General features: G+C 39.6%; 1 long non-coding RNA gene across 1 annotated transcript; it reads right to left on the bottom strand.

Annotated features, from left to right (window-relative positions):
* Positions 1-820: 820 nt before the first annotated feature.
* LOC143757463 (uncharacterized) lies at positions 821-4,271 on the bottom strand. Its single transcript, XR_013210549.1, has 4 exons — positions 4,197-4,271; positions 4,088-4,126; positions 3,926-3,988; positions 821-1,013 (listed from the first exon to the last, which is right to left on the bottom strand). It is a non-coding gene; the product is annotated as an uncharacterized LOC143757463 (long non-coding RNA).
* Positions 4,272-8,989: the final 4,718 nt, after the last annotated feature.

Genomic DNA, 8,989 nt, shown 5'->3' on the forward strand with positions numbered 1-8,989 from the left:
ATTTCTCTCTGGAGAAACCACGCTTGGGCATTTTTTTCTCTGATAAGATCATAAACTAGCGCATTACGTACCGTTTCACTAGCCTGCTTTCACTTCACTTCAGCGTCATCATTACGACACGGCATTGATTACGGCTTTTGTTCAAACAGCGTGCGTTCCGGGACTAATCCTGGCAATGTTACTAGGTCCCCGACCCGGGATCAATCCCGGCATCAATCCCGGGTCGTGTTTGCATTCACACAGAAGGCGTACTGGCAATTTCCCGGCAATTTCCCGGGATCAAAGAGCTGTGTGAAAGGGGCTATACTATCTGAGACATCGCACATGCTTAAAGGGGTTTTTGCACAGATGGACGAATGCGAAATATGTTTCGATGTATCGCCAAACATCACCATGATTTTGAACTGGCAAGGGCAAAGGGCCATCATTGCAGCTGCGCATGTGCTTCAGTTATTGTGTGCGAGAGAGATCTCAGGACTGCTGGGAACATACAACACGATCTCATGAAAGTGCGTATCTATCTACACCTAAAGACTTTGAAAAGATTTAGAAAAGACTATAAGATTATCAGCTCACATCTAAAGACTTGGGTTCACAGTTTTTAGTCTCAGACAAAAGACTTGCGATAATATCAAACATGTTTGATATGAAAGACTAGAGAAAGACTGGCATAAATCGGGTCGCCGACTGCAGATTATCACCTCACATTTAAGGATCGAGACGACGGTAGCGCGCCGAGACTCCAGTAAGATTCCTAAAGACTGCCGGTCTTTAGTCTGGGACTGTGAAAATCCTTTGGTGTACGCCCGGCATTAGTTTAACATGGGTATTAGGACCATTTCATCACTCTACAAACATTAATTATAACAACATTTTCTTTAAAATGCTCTATATTTCAATCATGAAAACCCACAAGGATTTGAAAAAAACATGCATTCAATGCAATAACTTTCCCAACCATTGAACTCCTCCTAATGACGGTATATACCTGGCTTCCTGTTCGCCGGCCCATCCTACTAAAAAAAGTATAAAAGGTAAGACAAAGAAAAATCACCATTATTAAAGCATTGCGTGTCTAACTCCAATTCATGCTTTCTTATTTTCAGAAACACAAACACTGGAATGTGGATCTGTAACAATGAATAAACTCCTCTTTTACAAGACAGTGTTGTGATTTGTATCTCAAACTCTTCCATGTCACACCATGCTTTAAGGCATTAACACACTGACGAATAACTGTACAGCAGAGGTTATACGGAAAGCCCTTATATGGAGATGGTTTTGGCGTGTTTTATGCTAATTACTAAGTGAAGGCACACGCTCCCCCGTCTAGAATAATCTTGATTCATCAACATTATGTAGCAGATTGGGGATTTTCCTCCATTACTCCGCCTGGTGGAGAATGGGAACAATTTCCCCATGGATTCAGCTGTGTCAGATACCGGCTGGTTAATCATTATCATGATTGCACTTATAATAAAAGCAAGGTGCACAGGTAGCTGAGTTTGTGTTTAGCCATGTCTAGGTTTCCATTTTCTGCCTTTCCCTGGAGTCGTGTAGTATGTGTTACTTATTTCTCCAATCTCTGTTGTTGCAGTGCAGCGAGCATGTGGCAGCAAGCAGTGGTTTTATATACGTTGTTCTGACGCAGTTGGGGGTCGTGTCTAACGCACAGACCCAGACTACGCTGCTGTTTTGTCTTCATTGTAAATGTATTGCTGCTTTTGTCTTCTGTATAAACATGCTGTGTGTCGTGAGTATTCTTTTAGGGAACCTGTAATTTGAGTACTGTGGGTTCTCTGAGACATTTGTGAAAGGCTATTTGGCCCACCCGCTTTTGGGATGTGGTGTTTAACATCAGGGGTGGTGATGGCGCAGTGGATAAGACACATGCATTTGGTGTGAGAGACCCAGGTTCGAATCCACTGTGAGACACCAATGTGTCCCTGAGCAAGACACTTAACCCCTAGTTGCTCCAGACGTGCAACCTCTGACATATATAGCAATTGTAAGTCGCTTTGGATAAAAGCATCAGCTAAATGAATAAATGTAAATGTAAACACACTTGAGTGTGGATTTGCTTCATTGCATTTGTAGTGAGGGTCAGTAGCGTGTGGGTGCAGTCTAATAAGTGGTGACTTACAAGTGGGTCAGGGATTCCTTTTCCTGTTCGTGTCTTTGATTAAGCCCCAGTATTTATTTTCTTGTTTTTTTTTCTTTGTTTTATTTATTTAAAATACCTTTTCTGTATTACATCTGTGGGTAATTAAGAGGTAAATGTCTGAAAGGTATTTATTAGTGAATGTGGTGTTTCTCAATGTGAAAAGATTTTATGTAATAAATTGCTTTTAAATATCAGAACTGTCTCAGTCCTTGGGAAGAACGAACCTGTGTTTGAGTATTACATATCCTTGGGTGAAAATCCTGAGGTGGCGTAGTTGGCTACATTGTAAATCTTATTAGAGTTTTATTAATGTGAACTCCCAGGTTGCTTATCTTGGTTAGCACCTCTCTCTCCTTGCTCCTTAGCCCCCGCTCGCCACAATTAGGTTGAAGGTGAGAAACACATTTATGCTCAAACAGACTTACAGTTTTAGTGAATAAGACCAAGGGCCTCATTTATAAAACTTTGCGTAGGATTTGCGTCAGAAGTGGCGTACGTATGAAACAATGTCGTGCGTACGCACAGAAATGTTCGGATTTATAAAACCGTGCGCACGCACATCCTACGCATTTTTCCCTTAATAAATCACAATCAATTCTAAATGTAGCGCAGCTTTTGCGGCTTCATGTCACGCCCATAGTTGCCCATAAATAGTACGTGAAACGCCCACAAGTCCATATTCATCGATTGCGAAATCATGGCAAACACAGAGAGGATATCAAAAAAACGTAACTTCACTCAATGTGAAGTAGAAGTTATCGTTGGCGAGGTGGAAAAGAGGAGAAAAATGTTGTTTGGAGGGCACAGTGTGGGCATTACTAATGCCAAAAAGGCACTTGCGTGGCAAAAGGTTGCAGACGCCGTAAATGCTGTAGCCTCACAACCTCGGACTGTGGCCATTCTGGCTCCATCGCCAGAATGTGTCTGCCACGGGTGGGGGAAAGGGGACACCGACATTTAAAAAAGACATTTTAACTATGAAAACAACTTTCCCCAGTGGACAAATAATACATCTATCTATTTATCTATCTATCTATCTATCTATCTATCTATATATCTCCCTAATTATCTATCTATCTGACTGACTATCTAATTGCATCTATATCTGCTCCGCCAGACGGACACATCGGCGAGAATATCAGTTTTGTACATTATTTCGTTCTGTTTATCATCTTATTTATGGGGATGAATTGTATAACATGCCAATATTATTGCAGAACATATTTCACTTTTCTTTTTGCAAACATGTGTTAATTTGCATTTCTGTTGCAGATCGATCAAACGGGTGTTCGTGTAGGCTGTTAATTGTAAGACTTGCTTTGTGAAGTCTTTGTGTTATTTATGAGAGGCAGTATTGCCATTTATTTTACACAACGGTCTACAGTTTCACACACTTTCACGTGTTTCTTCCATCTGACGACGGTGTCGCCCATTTCTCATTTCACCCGTTTTTGTGCGTACGCCTGGGTCAGAGCTTGCGTGAAGGACCGCACATTTTACCGCCAAGTTTGCTTTTTATACATACCAATTATTGCGTAGGGAGCGGCGTACGCCTTCTTTTGTGCGTACGCAACGTTTATAAATGAGGCCCCAAGTCTCTTTGTTTTCCTCCCTCTAACTGATTTCGCTTTACAACTGCAATTTCACCTAAAGCTTTAACACCATTCTTCTTTTGCCTGGTGAGCGCTTGTATTTCCTTCAGAATTACAGACATACTTCAGAGAAGTTTCCTATTTAAGCATCACCGTGTGGTTCACGGACTTTAAACAGACCGTGGTCATAGATATCTGACTGCAGAGATGACGCCCGATCTGGGCTTTGTTCCTGCAAACTTACAACAGACCCAAATGATATTGTGTAAGCTTCAAAGCACTGTAAGCCGCTTCCAGGAAACAAGAGTGGCATTAGTATTCAATGTCTCACCTCCCGCTCATGTAAAACGACTTCAAACACAGCGCCCACCTGAGGGACAGCCACCTCAGTAAATACATCACACATTAGATCTTTTTAATAATGAATTCTTACTCCATACCTCCCACCCTGAATGGGTAGAGCTGCTGGAGCTGTATCAAAAGAAAAGCGTCTGTCTCATTAGCGTAGCTCCCTCTCAGCTCTGAGTCTGCGGATTCATTTGGCTTGTCAGTGCTTCTTGTAGCACAATGACTCGGAAGTCTTGAAAACCAAAGTGCTTAGAGGATGTGTGATTCATGCAAGGACGTTTCTAATTGGTTTGATTTCCCTACTCTAATGTTTTGCTAATTTGCTAATCAATTAGCTTGCTGGCCTCTCGTCAAGTCAAGTCACCTTTATTTATATAGCGCCTTTTAAAATACAGATTGTTCAAAACAGCTTTATAGAGATAATAGGAAAATAATGTCATAATAATATTGTTAAATATAAAATTAAATGTCCCCAACTAAGCAAGCCAATGGTTGCAGTACTTAAATGCAGTAAATAATGAACGATAATGACATCAGATGTGGTACAGGTCTGAAATTAAACACTATGAGTACTGAATCATGATCATGGCTGGGTCTTGGCCTCTCTATCCCTTTTCTCCTAATAGGAAATATATTTCTGTGAAGTCAAAACATGTTATGGTTCGTACAGTCTATCAGGGTCCATATTGAACACTCGGCAAGCGTCAAATGCGAGTATTGGCTTTGGCCAATAAGTAAATCAGATTTAGTCACCAGGTGGCCAGCAACTTCATAAGGAGCTACAACATAGTGGATGGTTTAAACTGAATTGTAAGAATGAGACCCTGACCCTCACTGATATACACAAATACCCATAAAACCAATTAAACATCTGCCGTGGCATTGCGCATCATGTAACAATTTATACCTCAGGGGAATTTAACATAAGATGTTTATCTATGATTTTCTTTTACTTCCAAAACATGTCACTCCATGATTTTTCTCGCATTAAGCCACCAAAATGAGAAAAAAAAAATCATTAAGGTTGATTTAACAATGCAGGGCTTAATGCACAGATCCGAACACGTCCCATCATTTGTCCCACCTGTCTACAGACTTAACTGACTGTGCTAACATTAATGAGCCGCAAACCTTTAAGGCCTAGGCAGTCAGTCAGCACTCTTTCATTCTGTATTGTTAGTTTTAGTAGTAGTCGTCATGTGTTAAAGGGATAGTTCACCCCAAAATGAAAATTTTGTCAGTAATTACTCACCCTCATGTTGTTCCAACCCCGTACGACCTTCGTTCATCTTCGGAAGACGAATTAAGATATTTTTGATGAAATCTGAGAGCTGGATCACTCCTCCATAGGCTTCTTCAGGGATTGAAACTTGCCGGCCACGAAAAATAATTAAAGACATCGTTAAAATTGTCCAAGTGAATACAGTGGCTCAATCTTAAGTTTATCAAGCGACCAGAATACTTTGTGCACAAAAAAAACAACAACTTTACTTCAACTATTCATATCCTTCTCTGTAGGCCTCGAGTGAGTTGACGTAGTTTAACAGCGCAGCGTTTCTGTGTTGTACGTCACACGCATCACACACATGACCAGCGTCGGCCAATAGTGAGCCTACGTGTGACGTACAACACAGAAGCACTGCGCGGTAACACTATGTGAACTCACTCCAGGTTACTATGAACCAAACATCATCAACCAAATCACAACATTACAAACATTGATACAAAAAAAAAATTTGATGAAATAATGTGGGCCAATGGCTTGTAACAAATGTCCACTGAAGGCAAGTTTGAAGAACCCAAGAGCAGCATATATTTAAAAATTGTCATGTCAATGACCTTACCAACAGACGTTACAGTGAAACAATACTTGACAAGGACACATGGCAAACATGAGAGCTGAAATACACAAGGACTATTGACTAGACAAGGGACACCTGTGCACATGAATAGACAATCAACCAATGACAAAATGACACATTCACATGGGATATATGGGACTATAACAGGGAATCACAACCAGAAACATGACTGACATGAAACATGGGCCCAGTCCCAATTCACCTACTTATACTACGACCTAAAAGTACGTACTCTTTTTGTGAAGAAAAAGTACATACTTTTGAGTGTGTAGCAAAAGATTAGGCAAGCTTTGGGACATACTATCACGTCATCTTTAACGGACAGATCTGTTGCGTGCATCCTGTCACCGTAAACTGCCCTGTCAATCATCTTGTCACAGTTAAAATCCTCCATTCAATCTAATTTGATTTTGACAACGTTGAATAAATACATTTTCGTCAGGTTAGATACTGATAATTAATCACTCAAACCCCCTTATCTAAAACTGTCTACATAAGTGCCGGACTCGCGTGTCCTCGATGTCTGTAGTTTTTTTAACACTTTTCACTCGTGTTTGTAGTTCTAACCGAATCCTCGTCCAACGCGAGATGGGTTGTGGGCAATATTACCCGTTAGACTTCGCATCAATCTACACTTCAGATTCTGACCGGAAATAGTAGACCATCCGTGTATCTTTGGAACACTAATTTCAATTTTTCGATTTTACATTTTCGATTACTATTTAGGATGGATAGTATGCGAATTGGGACTGGGCCATCGACCAAAACCAAGACGTGGCATGGCTTCAACAAAAGCATATGCCATTAACAACATCATAGCTCACAGCAGGTCTGTCTTTAATGATTTAGAAGTTATTGTTCAAAATAAATTCCCCTATTGAGTAAATTAATGGGATTTTACTCCAGAACCAGAGTGTTGCATTCTATTGGTCGACAGTTAATGTGGCATAAGCTTCTTTACTTTTTAAAGGAGTCTAGTTCCAAAGAGAGATAATGACTGTGTGTCATAAATATGAAAGGGAAAGTATCTAAATAACACCACAGTAGGAACAATAAAAACAATAGGCCTTTATTAAAAAAACAGCTTCATGACCAGTAAAACAATTTTTTATGGCCATTACATTTTCTCAGTTCAACTATTATTGGCAGGTATGGCAAAACAATTTTAAAATATTTTGGACATTGTATAGAGCCTATAGTATTACATTTTCTAAATCCGTTCTTGCACACAACTGCTTGCTGAATAACACAGAGTAATATGTTGTTCATTAAAATCACCACATTTACTTCTGGGAGTCCTGCTGACCACAACAGACAAACACAGGATGTGGTTTGCTAAGATTGCCAAGATAATAATGTGATCATGAATGCGTAAATCTTTTTGCCAATTTGCATAAGAAAATTAGACTTCCCTAGTGGTACAGGGATAAAGCGTCCGGTTGAAATAGTCAAAGCCGATGTAATTTAACTATTATAATTGAACCCACTGTGGAAATAGTGAGTTCACTCGTGGCTGATGACGCGAGCATGTGCATACTGAGCACTGCACAGCAGTACATGTACACAACATGGGCAAACAAACATGGTTTCAGTCAATCAATAAGCATTGCACACTGGGAGAAGTATTCTTGACTACATGGATTGCTATCAGCAATTACACACATCAGAGCAACCCAAGAACTAACTACCCTTCACAACAATGGCACTGGCCAGATTGCATCCCTCATACTACATTACAAAGTCTACACTTTTATTCAGTGAGAGAGAAATAGATGCAATGAGGCTGAAGGCCCCCAGGTAAAAAGCCTGATGTGCCATGTGGAATATGTCTGTAGTGCTAATAAAATAATTCCTTTAAAATAATTTGGGGTGAAAAAAAGTGTCTGTCTCTCCTGCACTGCATGTTACTTGTAATTTCATGCTGTTCTTTTTTTTTTCTTTTTTTTTTAAATCATGCAGGAATGAGTCAAAAAAATTGAAGCATAGTTTGCCATAAGACTCACCAGCCACTTTATTTGGTACACCTGTTCAACTGCTCATTAACACAATCAGCCAATCAGCATATCATTGCATCGAAGCATGTAGACATGGGGTGCATCAAAGCCACTAGATGACAAGCCAGCAACCTTTAGCCAAAAAAGCGTAACGGCTTTTTACAGTCTATGAGTGAACCCTATGAGTGAACCAGAGTCATTACAAGTAACCGGATTCGTGTACACGAAATACTGGTTCACAAACTCAGAAGCTAGTGAGTTTTTTGAGACGCACCCCAATAATAAAGTGACCGGTGAGTGCACATTTTAAAATAAATTTTAAAATTGTTCAACCAATATTCAGTAATATATACCATCTTTATTAAAAAAAAAAAAACATGTATATTGCTTCATCAATACATTAGGAATATATATATATATATATATATATATATATATATATATATTAGTGGTGGGCCGTTATCGGCGTTAACGTGCTGCGTTAACGTGAGACTTATCGGGCGATAAAAAAAATATCGCCGTTAATCTATTCTCAAAGTTGGGTTGGTATCATAAAATAGCTTTTTCGAATATCGTTATATTTTTGCGCAAATCGGGCAGCAGGGTATTTTCCTGTCAGGGACACAAGGTGTATACTTTTACATGTTACGTTGATCGTTCCTCTCGTTACTTTACATGTTGTTAAATGAGTTTATTCCAAGCGCGCTGTATCTTTTTTATGGGCATGAGCGATGCTCAATTTACAAATGAATCACTCTTTTGGGTCGATTCTGTTCAAAGACTTCATCAAACAAGTTGGCAGATCTGTCTAAATCGGTTCGCGAATCAGTTCTGTTCAGTAGGGGAGAGCAGGGGCGAAAGTACCATTTTTCAGGAAAACATAATTTTAAAAGATATTGTTTTAGACCGAGATATATTTTTGCTGTGGTTAATAACTCACAAGTGTGGTCTATCAATACCATGTGGTATTTTGTACAAATGTCGAATGACTTCAGTATAATTTCACTTTGAACATAAGTTGCACATTGT

The sequence above is a fragment of the Siphateles boraxobius genome, unplaced genomic scaffold (assembly GCF_051911475.1).
Source record: "Siphateles boraxobius isolate OS27281-9 unplaced genomic scaffold, OSU_SipBor_1 30, whole genome shotgun sequence".
Classification (NCBI taxonomy): Eukaryota; Metazoa; Chordata; class Actinopteri; order Cypriniformes; family Leuciscidae; genus Siphateles; species Siphateles boraxobius.